Source organism: Schistocerca nitens, chromosome 2, assembly GCF_023898315.1.
Source record: "Schistocerca nitens isolate TAMUIC-IGC-003100 chromosome 2, iqSchNite1.1, whole genome shotgun sequence".
NCBI classification, from domain to species: Eukaryota; Metazoa; Arthropoda; class Insecta; order Orthoptera; family Acrididae; genus Schistocerca; species Schistocerca nitens.
In genome coordinates this window covers 345409680-345422894 of record NC_064615.1, presented here as the reverse complement: position 1 = coordinate 345422894, position 13215 = coordinate 345409680, and the positions used below count along the sequence as shown (strand labels likewise).

Sequence of the window (13215 nt, the reverse complement as noted above, 5' to 3'; positions counted from 1 at the left end):
GCCTTTATTTTCTTTTTTTAAAAAAAATCTCATTTTGTTCGGTTTCGTTCGTTGTATCTGCTCTGGGCGGACGTCGAAAGACACCCGTTTTAGTTCGTTGTTGATCCATTAACTCAGTTTTTTTTTATTACAGGGGGCAGCTAACCCTCTGACCGAACACGCTGAGCTACCGTGCCGGCGTTAGGATTGACAGTCCGTCGCGCTGACCACTCAGCTACCGGGGGCGGACAGTCTACGCACTAATCAGCCGGAACATTATGACCATCGTCCTACCATCGAGTTAAGCCTGCCCGGGCGATAATAGCGTCACATGGCGTGGAATGCAAGTCAGACACATGCACGGTGCATGTAGTATCAGTGAGTGTGCTGCTGTGTGCAGAACGTGGAAGACGCGCGATCTATCTGAGTTTCATCGAGGGCGGATTGTGATGGCCTGGAGGTTCCGCGCGAGCATTTCGAAAAATGCACGACTCGTCGGTTGTTCGAGTAATGCTGTGGTAGTCTTCAGCACGTGGCGAAACCAAGGTGAAACCATGTCCAGACGTCGTGGTGTTGGGCGGGACCTCATCATTACAGATGGTCAGACGTCGTAGGCTGGGTAGACTGGCAAAACTGGACACGCGGCGAACTGTGGCGGAACTAACATCAGACTTTAATGCTGGCCAGAGTACAAATGTGACTGAACACACAGTGCACCGAACACTCCTAACGATGGGCCTCCGCAGCCGACGACCCACGCATGTGCCAATGTTAACACCACGACATCGACAACTAAGACTCAAATGAGCACTTGTCCATCGGCACTGGGCATTGGAGCATTTCACGGTCTGATGAATCCCGATGCCTTCTTCAGCACACCAATGGGAGGTCGCAAATCTACCGTCTTTCAGGGGAACAGCTGTTTGGCACCTGCACTGTGCGACGGAGACAAGCTGATGGTGGCTTAATTATGCTCTGGGGAACAACGACGTGGGCATCCATGGATCCAGTGCAGCTCCTGCAAGACACCATGACGGCCAAGGAGTATCGTATACTGGTTGCAGACCACATACACCCCTTCATGACGGTCATATTTCCCGAGGGCATTGGCATTTTGCAGCAAGATAATGCGTCATGTCACAAGGCCAGGAGTGTGATATAGTGGTTTGAGGACCACAGCGGAGAGTTTCAATTGGTGTGCTGGCCCCCCAGCTCCCCAGATCTGAACCCTATCGAACACATCTGGGAAGTGACTGAACAAGGCATCAGAGTTTATGGCCCCCCTTCCCGGAACATGGGGGCATTAGGTGACTTGTGTGTGGAGCAGATGTGGTGCCAACTCCCTCCAGCGACCTACCAAGGCCTCATTGCTTCCATGACGCGAGGTGTCGCCGCTGTTAGCCGTGCAGAATGTGGACGTGTCGGCTATTAGGTAGGTAGTCATAATGTTCTGGTTGATCAGTTTATATCCATTCCATGGCAAGAGGAATAAAATATATTTAATGTTCTTAACGAGTTCTTCTACTGGATTCCATATGTGTTTCAAATTTTTCTGTTAAACTTAACTCAATAATTTAAAACTCGGCGTAGATATCACTTTCCCGATGATATCGCATTCAGTATTTCCAGTTTCAGGGCCTCACTTACAAATTAAAATCTCTTTAAACGTATGTTGAGAGTAAAAGTCAACAAAAATGAAACAAATTTGAATTTTTAAATTTTTTTGTGATGATATCACTAATAGAGTGTTAAAAGGTATTTTCATGTTCTGGACCCTACTTACACACGAGTACCACTTTAAAAAGTATGTTGTTAATATAACTGAACAACAATTAAGGAACTTTGATCTTTTATTACTTTTCTTTTAGGGTGGGCATGAAGTTTACTGATGACACTAGCGTGGCAGTAAAGGATGTTGTGTGCAACATTGTCTCTGTTTCAATTAATGAAGACCCACTCTCGTGTAACCTTGATGACTGCACGACACAAAGCTTTACGACTCGCCTTGACCCGTCAACACCGACATTGGACTGTTGATGCCTGGAAACATGTTGCCTCATCCGACGAGTCTAAATGGTATCGAGCGGATGGACGTGAACGGATATGGAGACAGCCTCATGAATCCCTAGACCCTGCATGTCATCAGGGGACTGTTGAAGCTGGTGGAGCCTCTGTAATGGTGTCGGACGTGTGCAGGTGTAGTGGTATGGGACCCCTGACACGTCTAGATACGACTCAGATGACACGTACGTAAGCATCCTGTCTGATCGCCTGCATCCATTTATGTCCATTGTGCAATCCGACAGACTTGAGCAATTCCAGCAGGACAATGCGACACCCCACACATCTAGAATTGCTACAGAGTGACTGCATGAACTCTCTTCTGAGTTTAAACACTTCCACTGGCCACCAAACTCCCCAGACATGAACATTATTGAGCATATCTGGGATGCCTTGCAACATGCTATTCAGAAGAGATCTCCACTCCCTCGTGTTCTTACGGATTTATGGACAGCCCTGCAGGATTGGCTCTTCAGTACAATCTACATATTTGTTCAATCATTTTTTGCGGTGTCTCGATATTTGTGTCAAAACCCTGTGTATGTTCCCCACACAAATCAAGGTACGCGATGTAAATGGTACGTTTATATCAGGATATTGTGTAACACTCACGAGAAACTCCTGAGGTGACCATTACTTATTGCAGCCACTTACAATACGCTGACAAAAGGGATGTCGTCAGTGGTATGGAGAATTAACTCCTCCAACTGAGACGTCTTCTTCCTTCTGGCGTACCTTAGCCGCAGTTGTGTGGAGTAAACATCTCATGCTCTCTATGAAGACCGTCAGTTAATTGAAATGCCCTCATGTGAAAGTATCTCCTTTTGCTAAATCTCTCTTGATAGAAATTTGTGTGTGACCGCTTCATGATTGAATGGCAGTTCGTTCATGTAATTTCAGTTTGTTGTCTGTCTACTTTACAAAACAGATTTATTTGGTCGTGCGAAATTGAGTAGTTACAGATGTATCACTCCAGTAGGTATTTCACAGTTCTGACTGATCGATCAGTAGCGGTGGTCTTTCCGCGCATTGCAATACATTTGCTTATGTTGAGAATCAGTGATCAGTTTTTGTAACAGACGCTGATAAGCTTCAAGTCTCATTAAATTTGCAACAGTTTTTTTAAAGACGGTTCCATTCTGTGTACAAGTTGGTCGTCCCTAAACAGCCGAAAAGTACCACCGAGATGCCATTATTTCAAAACAGGTGCTATGAGACTTGTCTTGTAGAAAATAAACTAACGCTAAATCACAGTAAGACTGAGTTTTTACTGTTTTAATACACAATTCAACAAAACCCGACGTTTTAATTTCACAGAATGGGCATATGATTAGTGAAACTGAGCAGTTCAAATTTCTAGGCGTTCAGATAGATAGTAAACTATCGGAAAAGCCCACATTCAGGATATTGTTCAGAGACTTAATCCTGCCATTTTTATTATTCCAACAGCATCTGAACCAGGTGATAGCTCGACACGAAAAGTAGTATACTTGCTTATTTTCATTCGCTTATGTCGTATGGTATTACATTTTGGGGTAACTCTTCCCGTTCTCAAAGGATATTCTTGGCTCCGAAACGGGCAGTTCGGGCAATAAGTGGTGTAAGTTCGCGAACCTCTCGTCGACCCCTGTTCACTAGTCTGGGTATTCTGACATTGGTCTCCCAATATATATTCTTTACTGTCTTTTCTTGTTAAGAATATCAGCTTATTTCCAAGAATTAGCAGCTTCATTAGCTTTACATCGCACTTCCTTGACTCTTGTGCAGAACGGTGTACAGTATACACCTGTACCCATTTTCAATAAGCTACCACAAAAATGAAAAATCTTAGCAGTAATCCACGTTTACAACAACTTATGGCTTGTCTCTGTTTATATTCATAAACATTTTATTTTATCTGTTATTACTTTTATGTTGTAATTTCACGTATTGACACGTTCCATGACCGTGCAGATTTGCTTCTCAATTTGGTCCTACGGAACTAGACGTGTAAAATAAAATAAAATAAAATAAAATACAACCCATCCTTTTTGGTAACGAGCATTATGGAAAATGCCTTGGTACTACTATGGCTCATAAACAAAATAATAAATAAACTTGTGGCGACAGAAGAGACTTAAAAAGTTCCATGTGGTGCAGAAGAAGTGTAATACGAACGAGATCCCTAGGTACGCTATAGAGATAATGACGTCACCGGCAATGGCCGGACTGCAACACGGGTAAGTGCACGTGGGTCGCGGCCGGACTCGTTACCGTTAACGATGGCCGCCTCACAACGTCACACCGCACGCCACACGCTCTCCCAGCGCTCAAGAGCTCCCGGCCTCTGATGACCTGCTCTGTAGCTGTCGTCACCCTCCCAGGAGCTCAGTTCCGCAACTGACCTGGTCTCAACAGAACACAGAATGCTAAGCACGCACTGCCACCAGAGAGAGCCACCGGCTATCTCCAAAAGAACCGATCAGTTTAAAATCTGCATAGTCCATATGAAGGGCTTATTTCAATAGTGGTACAAGTCCATTATCTCCACTTTTCTGCCTATAATGCTGCTGCAATTAATGATCCAAACAAACAGAAAGAAAGGTTCATCTCTAGCAAGAAGACGTATGCTTGGATATTTCTAGTATCTCAACTGCAGATTTTTCAGCGCTCATTTAATTTTAGGACTCTGTATCTCACAATGAACAAAAATGGACTTGTACCACTACTGAAATAAGCCCTTCATATATATCCCTTAACTCACTAGGTTACTTTTCTGTAACATATACTAAGAGGTGGGGTCTCTGGGACCCTTATGTTTAATAAACTGAGATTTAAGAAGCAAAAATTCTGAAATTTTTAATTCAAATTAAATGACATTTCGTTTTAGAATTACTTAAATGTTGTTTAAAAAATCCTTGTTAATCTTACTGCGATAAATTAAGCCTGCAGGAATTAACACTTTACCACACAAAATCACACATTCTGTGCGGATTTTTAAACAGTACACATAAAAGAACTGTTAGAGAACTGAATTTTAGATTCCCAAAAATTTCAGTGCCTCTGTAGCAAGTAAATTTTCACATAAACTAAATTCTAGGATTTCAACTTGCACATAAAAATTCCCTCTACAGGTACAAAACGAAAGTCTGAAAAAATGACATTCAGCGCTGGGATTGATAGTTTTCTTTATCGCCACAGAGAACTACACACATCAAAAAAAGTTTTACATTACCCCAGTTCCCAGAACTCCTGAAGACAGACGTTGACTGTGGATATTGTATCACGCTGTCCCTTTGATTGGTCAGAGATCTGACTAAACCCGCCCAAAGATATAAACAACCATGCACGAGCAGCGCCTATTAGACGGAGGGGGTCCGACAGCCGATCAGTTCCAGTCATTCCACCAGGGAGGAGGTACACGGCTCGTGTTGCCTGTAGTTCAACAATGCGTAGACGGCCATTACCGCGGTTCGATCGCGTCCGCATTGTTACTTTGTGCCAGAAAGGGCTCTCAACAAGGAAAGTGTCCAGGCGTCTCGGAGTGAACCAACGATGTTGTTCGGACATGGAGGAGATACAGAAAGACAGGAACTGTCGATGACATGCATCGCTCAAGCCGAACAAGGGATACTACTGCAGTGGATGACCGCAACCTACGGATTATGGCTCGGAGGAACCCTGACAGCAACGCCATCATGTTGAATAATGCTTTTCGTGCAGCCACAAGACGTCGTGTTACATCTCAAACTGTGCACAATAGACTCCTGACGTCCATGGTGAAGTCTATCTTTGCAGCCACGACACCATGCAAAAAATGTTCAAATGTGTATGAAATCTTATCGGACTTAACTGCTAAGGTTATCAGTCCCTAAGCTTACACACTACTTAACCTAAATTATCCTAAGGACAAACACACACACCCATGCCCAAAGGAGGGCTCGAACCTCCGCCGGGATCAGCCGCACAGTCCATGACTGCAGCGCCTTAGACCGTTCGGCGACACCATGCAGCGCCAACAATAACATGTTCCCAACAACATACCGAATGGACCGCTCAGGACTGGCATCGCGTTCTCTTCACCGGTGAGTGTCGCATATGCCTCCAACCAGACAATCGTCGTAGACGTGTTTGGAGGCAACCCGGTCAGGCTAAAAGCCTTAGACACACCGTTCAGCGAGTGCAGCAGGGTGGAGGTTCCCTTCTGTTTTGGGATTGCATTTTGTGGGGCCGACGTACGCCGCTGGCGGTCATGGAGGCGCCGTAAAGGCTGTACGATACGTGAATGTCATCCTCCGACGATAGTGCAACCATATCAGCAGCAAAATGGCGAGGCATTGATGACAATTGGCGCCCCCATCGAACACATCTTGTGAATGACTCGCTTCAGGATAACGACATCGCTCGATTAGAGTGACCAGCATGTTCTCCAGACATCAACCCTATCGAACATGCATGGGATAGATCGAAGAGGGCTGTTTATGAACGATATGACCCACCAACCACTCTGAAGGATCTCTGCCAAATCGCCATTGAGGAGTGGGACAATCTGGACCAACAGTGCCTTGATGAACTCGTGGATAGTATGACACAAGGAATACAGGCTTGCATCAATGCAAGAGGACATGTTACTGGATATTAGATGTGCTGGTGTGTACAGCAATCTGGACCACCACCTCTGAAGGTGTCGCTGTATGGCGGTACAACATGCAATGTGTGGTTTTCATGAGCAATAAAAAGGGCGGAAATGAAGTTTTTGTTGATCTCTATTCCAATTTTCTGTACATGTTACGGAACTGTTGGGACCGCAGTGACGCAAAACGTTTTTGATGTGTGTATTTGATTTTAACTAACACTTTAAGGATTTTATTGGAGAAACAGAGGACAACACCTCTGTTGCCCCAAAGTTCTTCCTCTGAATGATCCTCTGCTGGCAGAACTGTGATCCCTGGCTCTTATAAAATCCGGCTCTTTCTTGATCTATATCACTGACATCCCCCCATGAACCATGGACCTTGCCGTTGGTGGGGATGCTTGCGTGCCTCAGCGATACAGATGGCCGCACCGTAGGTGCAATCACAACGGAAGGGTATCTGTTGAGAGGCCAGACAAACATGTGGTTCCTGAAGAGGAGCAGCAGCCTTTTCAGTAGTTGCAGGGGACAGTCTGGATGATTGACTGATTTGGCATTGTAGCATTAACCAAAACGGCCTTGCTGTGCTAGTACTGCGAACGGCTGAAAGCAAGGGGAAACTACAGCCGTAATTTTTCCCGAGGACACGCAGCTTTACTGTATGATTAAATGATGATGGCGTCCTCTTGGGTAAAATATTCTGGAGGTAAAATAGTCCCCCATTTGGATCTCCGGGCGGGGACTACTCAGGAGCATGTCGTTATCAGGAGAAAGAAAACTGGCGTTCTACGGATCGGAGCGTGGAACGTCAGATCCCTTAATCGGGCAGGTAGGTTAGAAAATTTAAAAAGGGAAATGGATAGGTTAAAGTTAGATATAGTGGGAATTAGTGAAGTTCGGTGGCAGGAGGAACAAGACTTTTGGTCAGGTGATTACAGGGCTATAAATACAAAATCAAATAGGGGTAATGCAGGAGTAGGTTTAATAATGAATAAAAAAAATAGGAGTGCGGGTTAGCTACTACAAACAGCATAGTGAACGCATTATTGTGGCCAAGATAGACACAAAGCCCATGCCTACTACAGTAGTACAAGTTTATATGTCAACTAGCTCTGCAGATGATGAAGAAATTGATGAAATGTATGACGAGATAAAAGAAATTATTCAGGTAGTGAAGGGAGACGAAAATTTAATAGTCATGGGTGACTGGAATTCGTCAGTAGGAAAAGGGAGAGAAGGAAACATAGTAGGTGAATATGGATTGGGGGGGAAGAAATGAAAGAGGAAGCCGCCTTGTAGAATTTTGCACAGAGCATAACTTAATCATAGCTAACACTTGGTTCAAGAATCATAAAAGAAGGTAGTATACCTGGAAGAATCCTGGAGATACTAAAAGGTATCAGATAGATTATATAATGGTAAGACAGAGATTTAGGAACCAGGTTTTAAATTGTAAGACATTTCCAGGAGCATATATGGATTCTGACCACAATCTCTTGGTTATGAACTGCAGATTGAAACTGAAGAAACTGCAAAAAGGTGGGAATTTAAGGAGATGGGACCTGGATAAACTGAAAGAACCAGAGGTTGTAGAGAGTTTCAGGGAGAGCATAAGGGAACAATTGACAGGAATGTGGGAAAGAACTAGAAGAAGAATGGGTAGCTCTGAGGGATGAAGTAGTGAAAGCAGCAGACGATCAAGTAGAAAAAAAGACGAGGGCTAATAGAAATCCTTGGGTAACAGAAGAAATATTGAATTTAATTGATGAAAGGAGAAAATATAAAAATGCAGTAAATGAAGCAGGCAAAAAGGAATACAAACGTCTCAAAAATGAGATCGTCAGGAAGTGCAAAATGGCTAAGCAGGGACGGCTAGAAGACAAATGTAAGGATGTAGAGGCTTGTCTCACTAGGGGTAAGATAGATACTGCCTACAGGAAAATTAAAGAGACCTTTGGAGAGAAGAGAACCACTTGTATGAATATCAAGAGCTCAGATGGCAACCCAGTTCTAAGCAAAGAAGGGAAGGCAGAGAGGTGGAAGGAGTATATAGAGGGTTTATACAAGGGCGATGTACTTGAGGACAATATTATGGAAATGGAAGAGGATGTAGATGAAGACGAAATGGAAGATACGATACTGCGTGAAGAGTTTGACAGAGCACTGAAAGACCTGAGTCGAAACAAGGCTCCGGGAGTAGACAACATTCCATTAGAACTACTGATGGTCTTGGGAGAGCCAGTCGTGACAAAACTCTACCATCTGGTGAGCAAGATGTATGAGACAGGTGAAATACCCTCAGACTTCAAGAAGAATATAATAATTCCAATCCCAAAGAAAGCAGGTGTTGACAGATGTGAAAATTACCGAACTATCAGTTTAATAAGTCACAGCTGCAAAATACTAACGCGAATTCTTTACAGACGAATGGAAAAACTGGTAGAAGCGGACCTCGGGGAAGATCAGTTTGGATTCCGTAGAAACGTTGGAACACGTGAGGCAATACGAACCTTACGACTTATCTTAGAAGAAAGATTAAGGAAAGGCAAACCTACGTTTCTAGCATTTGTAGACTTAGAGAAAGCTTTTGACAATGTTGACTGGAATACTCTCTTTCACATTCTAAAGGTGGCAGGGGTAAAATACAGGGAGAGAAAGGCTATTTACAATTTGTACAGAAACCAGATGGCAGTTATAAGAGTCGAGCGGCATGAAAGGGAAGCAGTGGTTGGGAAAGGAGTGAGACAGGGTTGTAACCTCTCCGCGATGTTATTCAATCTGTATATTGAGCAAGCAGTAAAGGAAACAAAAGAAAAATTCGGAGTAGGTATTAACATTCATGGAGAAGAAGTAAAAACTTTGAGGTTCGCCGATGACATTGTAATTCTGTCAGAGACAGCAAAGGACTTGGAAGAGCAGTTGAACGGAATGGACAGTGTCTTGAAAGGAGGATATAAGATGAACATCAACAAAAGCAAAACGAGGATAATGGAATGTAGTCAAATTTAATCGGGTGATGCTGAGGGAATTAGATTAAGAAATGAGACACTTAAAGTAGTGAAGGAGTTTTGCTATTTAGGGAGTAAAATAACTGATGATTGTCGAAGTAGAGAGGATATAAAATGTAGACTGGCAATGGCAAGGAAATCGTTTCTGAAGAAGAGAAATTTGTTAACATCGAGTATAGATTTAAGCGTCAGGAAGTCGTTTCTGAAAGTATTTGTATGGAGTGTAGCCATGTATGGAAGTGAAACATGGACGATAACTAGTACGGACAAGAAGAGAATAGAAGCTTTCGAAATGTGGTGCTACAGAAGAATGCTGAAGATAAGGTGGGTAGATCACGTAACTAATGAGGAGGTATTTAATAGGATTGGGGAGAAGAGAAGTTTGTGGCACAACTTGACTAGAAGAAGGGATCGGTTGGTAGGACATGTTTTGAGGCATCAAGGGATCACAAATTTAGCATTGGAGGGCAGCGTGGAGGGTAAAAATCGTAGAGGGAGACCAAGAGATGAATACACTAAGCAGATTCAGAAGGATGTAGGTTGCAGTAGGTACTGGGAGATGAAGAAGCTTGCACAGGATAGAGTAGCATGGAGAGCTGCATCAAACCAGTCTCAGGACTGAAAACAACAACAACAACAACAACAACAACATCACTGGCATCTTCCTCCATGCGGTATTATACCGAAGAAAAAAAGGAACGAAGTTCACGAAGTGCGGTCTAGGAGACCACAATACATGTCGATAACATGTGTAAACAACAAGCAAAAAGACAATAATGCAGCTGACAGCAAAAAAGTAGTAGAGCTGGCGATTTAAGGAAGGTAGGGGAGAATATAGAAGCATTCCGCCTGAATTGACATTGAAAAGAGTTCTTAATTTTCGCGCACCTCGTGAGTTAAGGAATGTTATAAAAATTATGTACTTATGTATGTATGCACTTTCCACATCTCCTTCTAAACCACTGGAACGACTTGATACACGTATCACTTACAGTCTGGAAATCTCGCTTAGGTAAGAACCATCTGCCCATCGATGGGCTGGGTGTGAAAAAGCAGTGTAGCTATGACGTGCGAATACCCGTACTTTTGTCATCCAGTATTTGAGAGTGAGAGCACTTAGAGACTGTAACGAACTGTAGCAACAACATTTTTTATTTAAGTATTTAAATGGAAGACACATCAGCGAAAAATTTTAAAAAATCTCGTGCTATTGAACACGGAAGCCTATTATAATTTACTTCTGAAAGATGTTATCATCTTACCACCTGAACATTTTGTTGGAAAAAATCATTCTCTAGACTACTCTGATAAGGAATTAAATTAAAATGGATGTTCCTTTACTTAGTGGTTTAACGATATATTCATTTTCGAGAGCTCGCTGAGAAGTAATGCGTCCGAATTTTCTATGTGAAAACTCTTTAAGGTTTTTAGATAAAAAAGACGTTATTAACATTCTACATCTTTATTCTTCATGCCCACATATTTATTTCTCAGCATAGTCACCCCTGCGAAGAACACATTTTTCCCAATAAGAGATCAGTTTGTTGATAGCGCCACTTTTTTTTATTATGTTACACACCGCCATGTTACACTGTACAATTCGGACCCCTAGAGGCAGAGTGCTGTAAATATGCAGACATGAAGAATAAATACGAAGAACGTTAATAATGTTTGCTTTATTTAAAAACCTCTAAGATGTTTCACATAAATTCCGAGGCATTTGTTTTCAGCACGGTCTCATAGGTTCCACTGGCATCTCGCAATTTAGCCCAGTGTGAAATGCAAGGTACACAGTGTAGTTCTCTCCCAATACATTTACGTTTTTACAAAAAAAACATAGTTTATTTTCAAGAAATTAATGACACACCCTGTTACAGTTGGCATATTATTTCTTTCACCGGTATATGCGCTGAGACCTGTTGCCGCCACTGTAAAACAATCTAAACACGTTCCATCTTCCATTGTAATTTCGTTGTGAAGAGATTTATCAGAGGCAAAACTCTGCAAGCTTCCTGATTTCCTGCTACGTCAGTAATTTTCTTTAACACAAAGTTTTTGTTATTCTGCAAACGTCTTGAAAGCGTTGCAATGTTTTAAACTGTTGCGATGGGTAGAAGTGCCAGTGAAATTGTATTCAAATGCTGTACTGCTTCAATCATTTAGTAGGAAAAAATAGAATAGATTTTTTTGCATTATTGTCGTTACTTGTCTGGCTAGAGCGCTGTAATTATCTTTATTGGAACACAGGTTTACTATATTTTCCGCATATACCCCTTATTAATATTATCATTCAGGTCAGACAAGAACCTTCCATATCAAGTCCGCTTATGTAAAGTTGGACGTTGAAAAACTGTCGCGTCCCTTTTGGAGAAATACTTGTCTGAAACTGTATCCATGTTATCCTCGCCCGTGAATAAAACATGCGACGTGTAATTTGAAGCCTGTCACGTGATTCGCATACATAGGAGTGGACTGCCCTAGAAACTCCCGACACATAGTCCAGACGCGTATTCCAAATGTCACAAACAATTCCACCCTGCATGGAATAATAAATCTGTTGTTGAATCTTGATCGTATTCTTGGGCTGACGACTATCGCAAACAAGATTACCAACACAGCTATCCCGGGGAAGCCTACTTACGCAGTTTAGAAGACCAGGAATCAGTGAGGAGTCTGGAGACGTACTTGTGACCTCAACGTATCGTTCCCGTAGGGACTGCGAACACAAAGTGAAACTAATTTTGGGCGCGCACGGAGGCATTTAAGCAGTTATTGTTACGACGCTACACACAGGGTTTGGACGAAAATATGGAAACATTGCGAGAAATGTATGCTTGAACGTAACTGAACCGTGAAACTGGAAAAAAGGCCATGTCCCGAAAGCTAATTTTTCAGGAGACACAAAAGACTGTTTTACTACAAAACGGCTTTAAACTTGGTGTAGTGAAGTTGCTGTGTAGTAGTCGGCCCCATTGAAATTACAATGAAATGAAAACCCTTAGCTGCTTACAGGCGTTGACATATGTCACCAGGGACAGATGAAAACGTCTGCCCCGACCGGGACTCGAACCCGGGATCTCCTGCTTATATGGCAGACGCTCTATCCATCTGAGCCACCGTGGACACAAGAGGACAGTGCGACTGCAGGGACTTATCTCAGGCACGCATCCCGCGAAACCCACATTCTCAACGTATTGTCCCGCACTACATTCGTAGTGCCCCCGCCCATTATACTCATTACTCGCGGCGCATTGCCGATTCCCGTAAGAGTTCGGGCATTGTTTGTGCATCTCCACAGAAGAAGAATAAGATGGTCAAGTGGCCGTTGAGCCTTAACTACCGTTCAGAAAGTAACCTCCGGTTGATTTAAAAAAATACACCAAGTTAAATAAAAATATTTTAATATATACATCTTACAACTACATCTTTGCACTATTTTTCTACATAGTCTCCATAGCGATTGAGGCACTTATCGTATCTCTTCACAAGCTTTGAAATTCCTTCTGCATAAAAATCACCCGCTTGTGCCTGGAGCCAGCCTGTGACCGCATCTTT

At 42.8% G+C, this 13215-nt stretch overlaps 1 non-coding gene across 1 annotated transcript; it reads right to left on the bottom strand.

Annotated features, from left to right (window-relative positions):
* Window positions 1–12709: 12709 nt before the first annotated feature.
* Window positions 12710–12784, bottom strand: Trnai-uau (transfer RNA isoleucine (anticodon UAU)). Its single transcript has one exon. It is a non-coding gene; the product is annotated as a tRNA-Ile (tRNA).
* Between the last annotated feature and the right edge of the window lie 431 nt (window positions 12785–13215).